Below are 15,997 nucleotides of genomic sequence, written 5' to 3'. Positions count from 1 at the left end.
GTGATTTTGAGAAAAAATCGAAAAATTGCAATAGACCAATTGAGATACTCACAAATAATTAGTTCTCTCGTGTATTTGCTCTTGAGAGAGTATTACGCTATCTATAAGTCACAGTGAGTTATGGCATTCACTTTACCGGGTATCCAAGGGTACTAGAATGTTATTGTGATGCTAATTGGATTTCTAATGCTGATGAGCTGTATGCCACAAGCGGATATGCGTTCCTACTTGGTGGTGGCGCTGTTTCCTGGAAGTCTGGCAAGCAGACTATCTTAATGAAGTCTACAATAAAAGCAGAACTGACAGCATTGGATACTGCTGGCGCTGAAGCCGAGTGGCTAAGTGAGCTTTTTATGGATTTGCCGATTGTAGAGAAACCTATACCGGCTATATCCATGAACTGTGACAACCAAACTGTGATAACAAAAGTAAACAGTTCTAAGTATAACATGAAGTCCACGAGGTATGTTAAAAGGCGCTTGAAGATTGTCAGAAAATTGAGAAACTCCGGAGTAATATCATTGGACTATGTCCATACTTCTAATAATCTGGTAGATCAGTTTACTAAAGGTCTATCACGTAATGTGATAGAAGGTGCATCGAGGGAGTTGGGTTTGAGACCCATTTGAAGTCATTCCATAGTGGTAACCTGTCCTTTGTGATCGGAGATTCCGTGAATTAGGATGGTGAAACAAGCTAGTGGATGGCTGAGGGAGAGACTACTTAGAATGAAGTCTAGCTCATTTGAGATGCCCCGTCTCTCCAATACTGTAAGGGAGGCTGATTAATTTCTTAATATGTTCCGAGTGGCTTTATTTAAGCAGGGATGTTGTCCTACTAAATATCCTAAAAGGAGCACACCTATATGAGTTCGACTGCTAGTCACAGTCTATGAGAAGTGGGTAATCTCTAGATGCTCATGAAAGGCTTTAAAGTGTGACTTATATACTTCAAACAGAGGGGATGCTTGTTGCAGCCTAGTACCAGAAAATAACTTCGGTGAAATCCACTTCGCACAAAACTGTCAATTTAAAGCATAGTCCATTGTTCAGTTGTGAATGGGTCTATAACTCCTGTTCTAGATGGATGTTCAAATTAACAGTCCCCGTCGAAATTCTGGGCTGCCTGGTCCAAGGCATGGTGCATGCATGACGTGGTGTGTGCATGAATTAGTTTTGCTGCTAGCTATTTATGGGCAGGGAGTAACCTACGAGAGAAATGAAGAAGGTGGAATTGAGAGCTGTCGCATGATGAAGGGAGTTTCACTTCAAACTAATTGCATGGGAGAGTTATTCTATTCTTAAATTCTGGAGTTACAGGAGTTTTCAAACATGATGACGAAAGTTTCTTCTGTGGGCGAATTCTTCTATCGCTTGATCTCCCGAGTCTTCTCGGTTGCCGTTGGTTGCAATATAAAAAGCCTTCTTCTATCTTGCATAAAAATACTTTTTAGTTTTTTGAGCGAGAGAAATCCACTGCTTCTGCTGCTTGCTAAGTTCTCCCCGTTCTGGTTCTTGCGCGCACAAGCACGGGAAGAGTAGGCCTCCGAAACACTGCTGTCCATGAGTTCGCTTGCTCGAGTGAAGGCCGGCAATCACCTTTTTGGGGAGTGTCGGCGGCGGCACGACTACTCGCCTCCACTCTACTCCTCCCTGTTCCTGGCAGCAACCTCGTCTTCTTCCCGGCATTGGCGCTAGGCGTGGTCTTCACTGCAACATCCCTGCACTGCATCGAGCGGGATGACTACATCAACAAAGCACCATGTCGCTTTCGGGTGCTTTTGTCTCTGCCGCTGGGTATACTAATTTTATTGTCAAAATTGCAATCTTTATGGCTAGTGTTAGCAGTATGATCGACATGTTTTATTTGAGAAATTCCACATGTCATGCCTTGCTGTTTAGCACTAGATTTATATTCATGATGACTTTGATGTTGTATTCTTGTGATAAGCACATATATGATATCATGCAATTCTTGCTTGCGTCATTTTTATAGATTAAATCAAATATGATTTTGCCTAAATTTCTAACACAAAAGAAATGAGAATATTACAATGATAAACGTGAGATAGATAGCAACACCGAAAAAACTCCTATCCTCCATGGGCTATTATACGCCAGACGTTCAAAGAACACGGGGTGATTATATAGCACAATCTGTCATTTGACATGCTCTGAGAAAGTGTTCCCTCATTCAACAAGCACCTCGCGAGACAAGATGATCCATGTCAAAGTGAACCTACAGAGAAGGAAACATCTTCAAATTACAAGCCAGGAAATTATTTTAAAAGAGGTAATACTTAAGAAATTGCAGCACTTGAACCCTTGAACCAAGAACTTGCGATATAGTGTATATTTTTAGAGTTTTCGATATAGTGTATATCAAGGTGCATAGGAAATTTATAGATCTAGAAAAGATAAACGACCAATAATTTAGGAGGGAGGGAGTAGATACCACATCATGATTATATGTGGGGAGTGTTTCACTTGCCTATTGTTGTCAAGTAGACGTTTGGGATATGATCTAGTTTTGCCTTGTGAAAATTCCTTGCAAACTCGGAGTGCATATTAACAAAACGTGCCTCTTTAAGGGACGTAAGAAGACCAACACCGAATGGAACATCCCGCAGCTCCTGGAGACCAGTGATTTCAAGATGTTCGAGGCTCAGCAATGCGCCATCATGTATGAATATTTGATTGACGTGTGGCAAATCCCACAAGTAAATCTTCTTCAGGTTTCGGAAGCAATCAGCATTGAAATGTAATTGTTGTCCGGTATGTACCTTTCTAAGAGATAACGATGTTAGGTTTGACAATTCAGAGAGTCGTGATAACTGATTCTCTGTGAGCTGACAGTACCAGAGATCTATCTGAAGAAGTGAATTTCCATGGTTTATGAAAAAAGGAGATGCGAAAGTTCCTTCTGACAATTGGCCATACAAATTACATTTCAATTAGCCATTTATTTTCTCTTAGATTAAATAAATTGCTCCAGCTGGACAATTTGACATTTCCAAATCCTCTTCAAATTGTCCAGCTGGAGCAATTCATCATCTCTGACTGCTCTAATTAGCAATCTTGAAAGCTGGTGCATCTTTGATAGAGAGTCGCACAATTGTGCACAGTGGCCACTCCTTATATCACAAATTTTAAGAGTCCTAAGCTGGGATAAATTTCCAAGCTTTGCAACAAACACAGCACTTGCTTTGAAACCTTCCAAAGTATGCAATTCTTTCAAATTCCACAGGCCCTTAAATGGCTCCATAGCTTCACAACAATTGAAAATGCTGTGTGTTGCATCTTCCAATCGCCATGCAGCAAGGTACCGCAATTTCTTCAGTTTCGAAAATCCTCGAGAGAAATTCAGAAATTGGGTACATTGAAGACTCAGTGTTTGTAGATTGTGAAGCTTTGTAATAGATCTAGGGAGTTCCCTCACATCGGTTTCATTGAGACTCAAAAATCTGAGATTGAATAACTCCCCAACTGAGTTAGGAACAGTCTCAATAGGCAGACCTGACAAACCTAACACTGCAAGGTACTTAGACTCAGAGAAAATAAAAGAATACCACGAGGACAATGCAGTGCTGGTGTTAAATGCTATGAATGTGCGAAGCCTCGATGGATCCATGTTGGATCCTATGTCACTGCAACAGAGTACTGACACGCGACGGGGATGCGATCCCACATGTACCACCTGCTTAGTGTCATCATAAATTGTACAAAAACTCTCATTTTTAGACAGGAAAATGGCTAGTTCTCGCACAAGATCATGCATTTGAAGACATCGAATCCTACCAAAACTATTTCTCTCCACAACCTGAAGCATGCTTCGTTGCACAAGCTCTCCCAGATAACCTTCAGCTATGTCTTCTAAGCTGCATGCTCCTTTTTGTTCAATAAACCCTTCAGCGATCCATAGTCTAATCAATCTTTTTCTATGTATCAGATCGTCTTCTGGGAACATAGCACAATACAGGAAACAGTTCTTCAAATAGTCTGGTAGGTATTTATAGCTTAGATTTAGAACTTTCTCCACATGATTCAAGTTCTCATTGTTATGTAGCTCCCAAATAATTTGATTATTAAAGAGCTTCCACTCTTTAACACTCTTAGTTTTCAGGGACAGTAAGCTCCCTACTGCCACAAGAGCTAATGGCAAGCCATCACATTTCTCCATTATGTCTATACCACACTGGATTAATTCTGGAGGGCAGATATGGTTTCTAACTTTTGGAAATGCTTTCCTGCAAAATAATATCCATGCATCTTGGTCATTTAGAGGCTCTACTTTTATCTTGCAACCATCTTCAGCTATTGAAGCTTCTTCCTCAATTCTTGTGGTGATAATCACTCGGCTTCCAAGACTGTTATCGATGAGAACCTCTCTAATCTTGAAAAGAACTTCAGCAGTCCAGACATCATCCAATATGATCATATACCGTTTTTTATCCAGAATTTTCGTCAATCCTTCTCTTAGCTCTATGCTGTTCATTGTTTCAGGATCAAATTCTTTCTTGTCCTTTCCGAGAAGATCTCTTAGCATCTTTCTCCATATATCTTCGAGTTTATATGACTGGGAGATAGAAACCCATGCACGGCAATCGAAGCTGCACGCTTCGTTTTTGTACACATTAGTGACAAGAGTGCTCTTTCCAATGCCACCCATGCCCCAGACGGCAATGATTCGCAGCGAACGTTCTTGAAAATACAATGATTCAATCAAGGATTGTCGATACATTTCTTGTTCAGTTTCATAGATCGCTACAGGAATATCAGTCCCATAATCTAATGGTTTGGCCCAACGGTCCCTACTTTCAGAAAGTTGCTTAAGCTCTTGATTTATTCTTTTAACTTCCTTAGCAATTTCGTCTAGTGAAAACAGAGAATTAGGCTTCATGATGTTTTTCTTGACATGGTCCCACCATGATCCTTTCTGGTTTTGTTTCCCAACCATATAGATAAATTGATCCACCATGTCTTCCATATCATAGGCCAATCTTCGGACTTGCCTTCTCCAAGTTTCTATGACTTCACCTTTCCATCCTCTCCTCCCGGTTCCCTTAAGAAATGCGTGAACAAGCTCGAGTTCATTCCTAATCAGTCTCATCTCGTTTGGGAGTGCTTCTATATACTCAGGTTTCTTTGCAAGCAAAGGTCTAGCGTACTTCAGGGTCTCCGCTGCTACAGCTAGGCCAATCTTTCTTACAACAAGCAGAACAGCAATCTCTGCCATGTCTTTTTGTTCAATCGACTTCAATATTTCTAAAAAATATAGTAGCAGAAATCAAGATTTGCTGACAGCTTCCCTAGGACACCAAATCAAAAAGAAAGAAAAGAAAACTTTTACAAAGCAGTGCATCATAAATTATTTACGTTCAAAAAAATTCATAACTGTAACACGATGGAGATAGTTCTTTTGAAGTGTGATGAAATACCTCGGCGCTTGCTGAAAATCGTTGAGATGTGCGGATATCCTTGGTCAGATGTGGCTGTTCGGAGTACATGCACTTCTTGGAGACAGAACGAACATGGATAAATGGCAGGACAACAGGATAAATGAGTGAGCAGTCCGCATCTGCAATACCATTTTTTGGAAGAAAAGAGGATATTGCGTAAGTTGGAAAACAGTACGCATTGTTATCGATTTGGGCAACACAAGCAAGAAGTAGTACCGGCTCCCTTTCTTGTTACAGAGCGACAGATTCCAAATCCCTGATGTTCCTTTCTGTCTCAACTAAATGTGCCGCACTCTGCTCTCTGCGCGAATGGACCAATGGTAGCAATGTTCCCCTGATGTAGGGAATGAAAACAATAAGAGAAGTTAAAGGAGGAGAGCGTAGCGCGCCTTCGAAAGCATGGGTTCAGACTTCGGAGTGTCTGCTTTGATGAACCAAGGATACGAGGGTCTCGGGTCTCCCCAGCTGCGAATGTAGCAATGGCAAGATGGGCAAAACGAGCGCAGACTAGTCTCCCGATTAGTTGGTGTCTTGCCTCAAAAGAAAAAAAAAAGGATTAGTTCGTGGCCGTCCAAACATTATTAGCCACGGATAATACTTCAACCACTCCAAGTTGCCCTCCTGGAGTAAACAATTGAGAATGATTTTTTTTTTTGCGAAAGGACGGGGATTTCATTAAATATGGTCAACAGTACAGTCCCCACTTACATAAACACCCTGGAAACTAAAGAAGAAAAGCAGAAAGGTACATAGACGACTTGTTTGCAAAACTTCATAGCTTCCAGGCGTTTCTCCGGTCACCGCGACGACTGGCCATGGCCACTGCTCGCCGCCGACCACCGTACTGCCCTGCTGCCCCCGCCGAAGTGGACCCACGCATGTGAAGCCGCAGAAGCCAACCACACAGAACCACCTCCATGCCGCATGTAATCCACTGAATGAGCATCGGCATCCACTACGGCAGGAGCAGCCGGCGAAGCTCTCCGCCGCCGCCGGCGAAACCGACAGCCGGAATCCAAATCCCACAGACGGGGAAGACTGGAAGCTCCCACCCCTTCGCAGAGATGAAGCAAGCCACAAGCCGCATCGGATTCGTCGTCCCCCTTCAATCGAACCAGATCGAAGGAAGGAACCAAGACCAATCCGTCGGCAACAAACGCACACAAGAGGCCAAGCCACACACTATCCCGGCTGCGACGACCGCCATGACTGCCAAGGACGGAACTCACACCGGGAAGCACAGGCACAACCAAGACGCTCAGGATGAGCAAAAGGCTCACACACAACTCACCGACGAAGAAGCCGCTGGGGACGAAGCGGAGCACGACGCGCCGGCCGAACACTTTTCTGGATGAAGAACTCGTCACTGACGAGCAACACGCCAGGGAAGGAATCCAGCACAGCAAAATCCCCAGTTGACATGGGGAACAAGGAGCTGCCCTACCTAGATCTACCCTAGACTAGGAGCATATACAGCCAAGCAACTGAATCCCTCAGTTCCCCTCCCTCTCCGGCGCCGAAGCAGCCGCCGGAGAAGAGGAGGAACCGGAGGGAGCGGCGCCGGCACGGGATTTGCCTCCGATTCGCCTCTCTGACTGTAGCCGGAGAAAGGGGTTTTTGATATGCGACCTGCTCACGGAGTATCTTCTGTTGCTAGATATGCTATTCAACAATGCGATGCCTGCTATGCTTATTTTTAATGGAACCGGCAAGAGTTTTGGGGGAGTGAAAGGGAACAAGGAAAAAGTCTATTTAACCCCAGCTATTCATGATGGATTACATCACCCCCAAACTATAAAATCAGATACTCTACCCCATGAACTTTCTAAAACCAATCAAATAACAACCCCAGGTGGTTTTGCTACAATAGTATGGTTTTTTTATCTTTATTTATTTTTTCTAAATTTTTGAAAAAATATAGTATCGTAGAAAAATCATAAAATGAAAATTCTAATTTTGTTGGACTCCGCGTGAGTAGATCTACACAGTAAACATATAAAATGGTATTCTTTGATACAAAGTTTTTGCCATAGTTTTAAATCTATATTTTTCTATAATTAATTGAAACAATTCATAGTTGCAGCTTCTATGGTCTAATTGTGGTGAATGGTTGGCATATTATTGTATACTTGAAGTATAATATACATTTCGTACTCATTGGATCACATATTGCTTAATTATAAATTTATTTAATTTTATGATTGTTAAATCTATGCATAAAATAATTTTTACTATAGTTAAAACTTTACAATAATAGATCTAAAGCTCTAGCAAAAACTTTGTACTAAAGAATACCATACTATATGTTCCCTGTGTAGATCTACTCATATGAAGTCCAACAAAATCATATTTTTCTATTTTATGATTTTTCTGCGATTTACTATAGCTTTTTAAAGATTCAGGGGAATAAATAAAAAAAGAAAAAGACAAAATTGTGCTATTGTAGCAAAATCACCATCCAAAACCAGCTGGGGGGTTATTTCGCCGGTTTTAAAAAGTTCAGGGGTAGAATATCCGATTTTATAGTTTTGAGAGTGAAGTAGTCCATCATGAATAGTAGAGGGTTAAGTAAACTTTTTTCAAAGAACAACAAGGCCTAAGTAAAAAAGATACAAAACGCGGCGGCCTAGCCTAAACTCTGGCCACAAATCACATTTAGCTCTTGCCAAATGTCAGTCACGGGCTTCCTCCTTGACTTTTACGAGTTGTGTATGGATCGAGGACTCTTTATATAGGAAGATTCTCTCGTTCCTCTCGTTCCTAATCTTCCGGGAAACAAGCAACAATAGCAATCGCATCGTCTCGTGGCAATCCGATTAAAGCACCTATCGCTTCCACCAGTGAGGGTGTGTTTAGTTGGTGAAAAGTTTGGATTTCGTTGTTATTTGACAAATAATATCTAATTATAAACTAATTAGGCTTAAAAGATTCATCTCATAGTAATTAGTTAGACTGTGTAATTAGTTATTTTTTTCAACTGCATGTGTCCAAAAATTTGATGTGACGGGTACTGTAGGAATTTTTTTGAGAACTAAACAGGGCCTGAGCTGCATTCTAACAGATGTTCCAGGAGGCCGTATCGACAGGCATCGTGGGTAGGGATGGTAAAGGGTCCAAGATTTTGAACTAGAAAATTTAAAAGCCGGGCTTTAAAAGGGTCGGACTCTAATCTTATATAATTTTGAGCTAAATAATTTAAGTGTCTTGTTGGGATGTGAAGAGACCACTAGGGTCATGACCCATTACCACCCTTACTTGTGGGTATACTGCCCCTGTTCAACCCAAAGACACCAAAAATAATGTCTAATGAATAGCTAGGAAAACAATACAAATGTGCTAGCACTGAATTTATCTGCTCAAAAATTATCAGTGTCCAAATTTTAACTGGAGCGAGAACAGGATCAAGTCCACGTTGCTAGCTGAAGGGCTGGCGCTGAGCAAGAGCTCAATGCGGTGAGGAGTGGCAGGGCCGATCCTGAGGATTTGGGGGCCCAGGGATTAGAGTTGGGGTCCTCTAAAGAATAGCGATACTAATTATATATATATATTACTAATCGTCCCCCTCATCATCAAGATAATTGATCATCTGAAGAGGCCCCCTAACCCTCCTCTGGACATCCATAAGCACAGAGCCCACGCTCTCCGGCTCTGCATGAAAGGAACCAAACTGATCAAGATAAAGATGAACCCTTTCCCCACGATGCAGATGCCAGGGAACACTACTCTCAGTTGCACGAAGCTCCTTCATAAAAGCATCGCTACCCATATCTTCTTTAGCTACAAAAAAGAGTAACCACTAGCGTAAATACCTTTCTTCTTCTGTCCTTCGGCTTTGCTGACGAGGACATTAGAGATGGGGACCTTCGGAGGCTTCTCCAAAGTCCACTTATCCTTCGCACTAGAAACCTTCGAGCAGTGGCGGAGCTTGATCTCCGATTTCAAAAGAATGAGGGGGCCCCTCACTGTTCATTATGTGTAAAATTTGCAAAGCCAGGGGGGCCATGGCCCCATTTGGCCCGCATGAAGCTCCGCCAATGCCTTCGAGAGCCGACTCAAGCCAGTCTCAGGAGCACTATTTTTGCTCTTCTTCAGAACCGGTTCATCAACACCCTTCAACGAGGGGATCGAAGCACCAGGACCTCTCCCTCTCTTCTCGCGCGGAGCTCCACGAGGACCATAGACAACCTTCATATCCACAAAGCAACGGTTAACCTGACATGCTCCCGACAACACTCCACAAATGAATCATGCTCCTTCGAAGTGTAGGGACCGGCCAAAAGCAAAGCCTCCTACTCTACCTCCTCCACGATCAACTCGTCTGAAACACCCGAAGGTTTTTGCAAACGAAAATTTGGATACGGCAACCTCTCCTTCAACCCGGAAACCTCAATCTTTGCAAATGAGTCCGGCAACCAACCGCAAGACAAAGGCCAGATCTTTGCTGCGATAAACTCCTCGATCAAATCAGGACCGCTTACAACGCCAACTGCAGAAGCAAATGCAGCGCATCAATCCTTGTAACCAGGCACAGACCTCTTGAACTCCACCTTGGTCACAGAGTCCAAAAGCTCCACCTTCGCAGCAAGAGGATAACAAACTTCCCCCGGGTGCTGGGAAAGCAATCTTAGCATAAAACCAATATTGAACCCAGTCATCCTCCCACTTGTTCTTCTGACAAAAGGACAGTTCAATGCGCTCAATCTTCTGAACCTTGTTCGCCCGCCTTGGGTGGAACGAGCAACAACCACTCTGCGCGGAATACACTTTATCATCATCTTCAAACGAAACCTTCCGCCCCTGTGGATGCATCTCATAGAGCCTGCAAAACGCATCAAAACGCATCTGCGTTGATTGGACCCCCGAAGGTTTTGACGGCCCAGAAAAATTTGGAAAGCTGCACAATGGCATTTGGTGTCAACTGATGCAACTTCAATCCAAAACGCTCAAGAATCTGGGGCACAGCCGGATCAAGCAGAAAACGCAAACCCGCAATAAAGAAGTCCCGAAATACCACACATTCATCTTCCCGAGGGTCAGGAATCTCCTTGCCTTTCGAAGCTCTACAAACTCCAGGCCCAAAATACCCTTTCTGAACATACGAATCAACCAAAGATCGCGTAACAAAAGAACGACCAAACCTCAAGGTCGGCGGCGGCTTGTCACGCGACCCCATCAACTCCGAAAGATCAGCGTCAACCTGAGAAATATCCTCCTCGTTATCGGACAACTGCTGCTCCTCTAACGAAGGTTCAGGATCTACCACCTTGGTTGTAACCTTCAAACGGGCCATCCCTAAATTTTTAAACCAGACATCATCACATCAAAAGCTGATCAAATGAGAAAACAATCAAAACAAAGAAAAGGGCAAACTTACAGCAAACAAGGAAAGCAAACCCAAGAGCTGAAGGAGGATTGCTTCCACGTCGCGAAGAAGGGGGCGAATCAGAAATCGCCGCGTGTCAAAAGCAAACAAGCGGGCGATGGTTCACAACAAAATGTGAGCGTGAAAGCAACCCTCCCCCTCGACCTCCTTTTATAGGAAGGGTAAAAACCATTGTACATGACAACGGTAAAATCGAGGAGAAGTCCAAACGACGTCAAACCAGATGGCAACACGTGTAATCTAAACCTTCGGCTCGTGCTGACCTCCGATCTTTGGGGGAGACATTTTGGAAGAAGACAAACAGTCAAATCTTCTCTTCGAGAGTTCTGCCAGCCGGAGCAGCCCTCGCCCCCGAGGGGCTACTGTTGGGGATTGTCCCCCTCGTGAATGTCGCAAGAGCCTAAGGCATCAAAACTCGCAATCCATGCTAACGAAATCAACTCGTTTCCCCTTTACGAGATTTCAGGAAAGACAAAATCTTTGGGTGCTTCGCCCGAAGGTTCGAAGGATCAAGCTCAGCTTCCCTTTCGAAGGTGTAAGGCGAAGCTTCGGATGATGATCCGAAGATTCGATAATGGGCACCGATCCGAAGGCTCAAGACTGAAGTACCTACACGCTGTCGGGGACCCTCGGACGGGACGACCGAAGGTTGAGGCCGAAGGTCACGAGGCATCATGAGACACGTGATTCAAGTTGGAGTGAACAAATTGAACCGTCAGACCAGTGGAAATTACCAAATGCCCGCGTTGTAATCTCCAGACCTCCGAGAAAACTGGAGGGGTAATATGGGAATGTAGTAATAAGGTTGAGGGTATAAATAGTCCACTCCCTCAACATTGTAAAGGGTTGAACATTTTTTAAAATTATAGTGCAATTGCGATTGTGCACTTGATTCTACTTATTCTATCGCCATTCTCACCTTCGTCACTTATTTCTCTGTTCGGTGATCACAAACTAGATCCCAAAAGTTTATACCACTTCAATAAATTTATTAACCTAAAGATAGGATGAATCAGTCCTTTCACTTGCCAGCAACTTGCTCTGACTCGAAGATGGGGCTGCGTGTTTTCTTTTAGATTGCTTGGATTGTGCAGGTTTTATTATATTGCCAAAGGTGTGGTACTTGCCTGACTAAATGCATTGGCGGCCTGCTGTTGCGACTTTAATGCAGTAGCGCTGACTTTTTTTTGAGCCAGTAGCACTGACTTAATGCGACAGAGTAATGCGATGCGGAAGGGAACATTGGGAAAGAGATGCCGCAAGGGGCAAGGGTAAAAATGGAAATTCACAGTCCCTAGTTGAATTGGTGATGATGAGGTGCGTCGCTGTGGCGTCAATGTCGGATCAGGGATGACGAAATCAAGCTGGATTCGAAAGTTTTAGAATGAGAACAGCCGTTTTCGTAGTTTAGGGATGAAACTGAGCTTTGGTCGATAGTTCAGGATGAAATTGCTTATTCCGCCAAAATTGAAGAGGCCTAAAGGTGTACATGGACCAAGCCTAGGGGCCATGGCTCTAGTAGTCCTAGCACCTAGGTCCATTTCCGGGCAGATGCTAGCCATATTCAAGCCCCGAGAGGGCTTCAGAGTGCTCCGACTACATCACTGTAGCACACTGTGTGGATACTGTAGCACCCTGGAGCCGGAGCCGGAGCCGGTGGAGCCACGTTTTTTTGCAGCTCCACTGTCTCCAACTCTTTCGTAGTTCATTTTGGATCTCGATTTTCATTTCGACTTCTTGCTATAGTACGAAACAATATAGAACAGCACAGCTACAGGAACATTTACTGTAGCATGGTGCTGGAGCCGACCGAGGTAGAGCCCTCCCAAACAGGACCTCACTCTGGTATTGATTTATAGATGAATGATGAAAAGGGAAAAAGTGACCCTTAGCCTAGAGACTTCGTTCAGCCGAGGTCCTCGCCTTCCCGAATTCTGATCACCAGTTGTGCCACCGTGCCGGAGGGAGCGGCAGTGCTCCAATCCGAGGACCACCGTCAACCAGGTGTTCAACGAAATGGCGACGCTAGCGTCCGGTGGCGCGGAGGGTGGAGCCGTGGAGGGGCGTGAATGCCGTGAGAGCCCGTGACGGTATTGCGTCTGTAGGTGGGGTGGTGGTGACAGCCATGTAGCGGGCTGGTGGTAAGGAAGCGTTATTTTTATTTTTATATTTTTGGAAAACATTTTTTACAGAAATATATTTTCAATATCACAATTTACAGTTTTGTACCCCTGCCGCCCGGCAGGGGGGCGGCAGGGACTTATATGTAAATTAAAAAAAATATTTGCACGGAAGCCCTTGGCGGGAGCCTGCCGCCCCCCTGCCGGGCGGCGGGCCCCCTGCCGCCTCTCTTAATGCACCACTACTACCAGCAGCAGCAGCATGAGCAGCAGTACCACCACCTCCAGCATCAGGATCAGCACCTGAAGCGTCCCCTCATAAGAGAGAACTTAAATGTGATACAAATATCAGTCCCAGGAGGCTGATGCCACATTTATTACATCAGATGGTTCATTACCGTACAAACCTCCGAGGAGGGCACTCGATACAGATGATAATAATAAGTAACCAAGTTACGACATAACACCAGAGCGCGACCTACATGGGATCTAACTCGGGCTCAGAGTACTGCGTCAGCGAAAACATCACGAACAGGGCCGGTTCCACAGGCAAGGTTGGGTGTAGAGCGATAACCCTACTCAGCGTCGTCTGGTACGAAGTCTGGGTATTCCTCTGTAAAAAGTAAGAATGGGGTGAGTACAATTGTACAAACATACTCAGCAAGTCCAACCACACCCACGGAGGGGGTTATATCAGAATAATATGCACAGGTAAATCAAGGGTAATGTTACGGTTTAATTTGCAGAAAGCTAAATTTTATGCAGGGGTTTATTTAGCAGAAAGCATTTCAGAAACCAGTTTTTGTATTGAGAAACACGGAGTTCAAGTTTTTAACTGCTACCGGACTCCCCGTCCGTCGTAGCACACGGCACAACTGCCGGACACAATTTCAAAACAACTCACGCTAGCCCGTCCCGAAGAAACACTAGTTATGTGACCACACAGTAACTCGCCCAGTACCGTGGGCACGGCTATTCGAATAGCTTTTAACTCTGCAGAGGTGTGCAACTTTACCCACAAGCGGGTACCACAACACGAGCACCGAAGTGTCGGTGTAGATCCCGACATAGCCATTACCCACCTTAGCTAGACCTGATTCGCCATCACGGGATTCACCAAGGGGTCATCGACCTATCTCTGAGGTACGACCGGGGTATAAGTCACACTGAACATATCCCTTCTCCTTAGTCACCCGTTGCTCTCAGCCCTCCTGATGGCTATCACATCAACTAGTGGGGTTTATGCTAAGCCGTCGCCCATTCAACGGTCGAGTGGTTTGCACGATAGTGGAGTTAGGTGAGACGACACACCAACTCGGTCCTTAGACACGACAAGGTGGATATCTCCCTTCTTTGCCCTGCCACATTGGCACGAGCACACCAAATGGCAAATCCGTAGAAATGCCATCCATCCCGTCTAAACTTTCTTTACAAAAACACCACATTTATCCCATCCCACATACGCACGCATTTTCTTTATAAAATAAATAGTATTATGAGTAAAGTCCTAAGCGTTCTAATATCGATTAACGTCCAAGCAAAATCAGACATTAATCTAGGTGGTCAAGGAATGGTCATCACAAATCAAGGGGTGGCTATCCAACCGTGTTTTCATGCAAGCGAAACATATGCAATTTTATAAAGCAGGCCATTGGGTTGTGTTTATAAAAACTAGGATAGAAACATGCATCAAAGGATGGGATTGAACTTGCCGTCTTCGTAGCCTTCGGGGAGGTCTTGTCCTTCGGGTTCGGGGTCGCGGAACTGATCCTTGTTCACTTGCTCGCAGTACTGCTCATTCGCGGGCTCTCCTTCGTTCTCACCGCGATCTACGACGCAAACAAACAAACACACCATCAAAACACAGAAAATAAAGATTCATCGTTGAGTTCGATTCGGAATTAATTATGATATGGAGATAGAAGTGATATCTTTGAGTGGTTTGCTAATGGCACGGCTCGAAACTATATTAGAAGTGGCCTGGTAATGTTTGGAGTCGATCGGAGTTGTTTTGGCGCATGAAATAATAGATTTTATAAGGGTTCAGGGGCTAGATCATGAATCAGGGACCTAGTTGTGATCATCCTTGAGGAGGCAGGGGCCTGTTTGTAAATTATAGAAACTTTTGGACTACTCTAGAAGGGCCAAGGACATATTTAGAATTATGTTTGCATGTGGAAAAGGTTTATTTGAAAATAGAGTAAAGGGCAGGGTTCTTTTTGAATAAAAGCAATAGGTGGAAGGGTTCTTTATGGAATAGAGGAAAGGGGGAGGGGTTTTTGGCAAAGTTGCCATCCCCTTCCTCCCCCCCCCCCGTGCTGGGAAACAGGGGAGGGAGGGTGGCGCTCATCGGCGGCGGCCAATCCGGCGGTCTGGGCCTTAATCGCGGTCGGGTGGAAGGGGGAAATGGAGCGGGGAGGCGCGGGGTCTGATCCCCGGCCGCGGCTTGGGTTGGGGTGAACCGGGGCGGCCTATCCGCGAGGGCGAGTGGCGGCGAGCGAGGTGGCGCCGCTGCTGAGCCCGGCGGCGGCCAAGAGGAGAGGGAGAGGCACCAGGGGGCTCGGGAGCTCGACTTCCCCTGCTCACCTTGGTTTGTAGGGGAGTAGGGAGGCCGGTCCACGGGAGGCAGTTGTGGCTGCGGTGTGGGTTCGCGGCGATGGCGCTGGAGCTTGGGAGGAGGCGCGGCTCGTGGTGGTGGCGGTTGCGGAGCTCGAAGGCGGGGCTTGGGGTCTATTTATAGCGGCGGGAAGGCGGTGGGGGGTCCGGCGGTGCGAGTAGGTGCCGCCCGCGGGCGCGCGGCGGGCCTTAATGGCGCTTGGCCGCGCTCGCGCGTCGTGGAGCGGCGCACGGGCAGCGAGGTGGTGCAGGGATGATGGGACGTGAGCGGCAGCGGTGAGCACAGGGCGGCGCTGTGCGGCGTGCGCACGTGGGCGGGGGTCAGGGTAGCGGCGAGCGGGACCGGGCGGCCGGCGAGTGGCGCGGTCACGCGTGCGCGTGCGCGTCGAGGCGGTGAGCAGCTCAGGGAGAGGTGGCACT

The 15,997-nt window shown here is 45.5% G+C and overlaps 1 pseudogene; it reads right to left on the bottom strand.

Moving 5' to 3' along the window:
* Positions 1-2,482: 2,482 nt before the first annotated feature.
* Positions 2,483-5,291, bottom strand: LOC120709891 (annotated as a pseudogene).
* Positions 5,292-15,997: the final 10,706 nt, after the last annotated feature.

Source organism: Panicum virgatum, chromosome 5K, assembly GCF_016808335.1.
Source record: "Panicum virgatum strain AP13 chromosome 5K, P.virgatum_v5, whole genome shotgun sequence".
In the NCBI taxonomy this organism is placed as follows: Eukaryota; Viridiplantae; Streptophyta; class Magnoliopsida; order Poales; family Poaceae; genus Panicum; species Panicum virgatum.
This window is presented reverse-complemented; position numbering and strand designations above follow the sequence as displayed.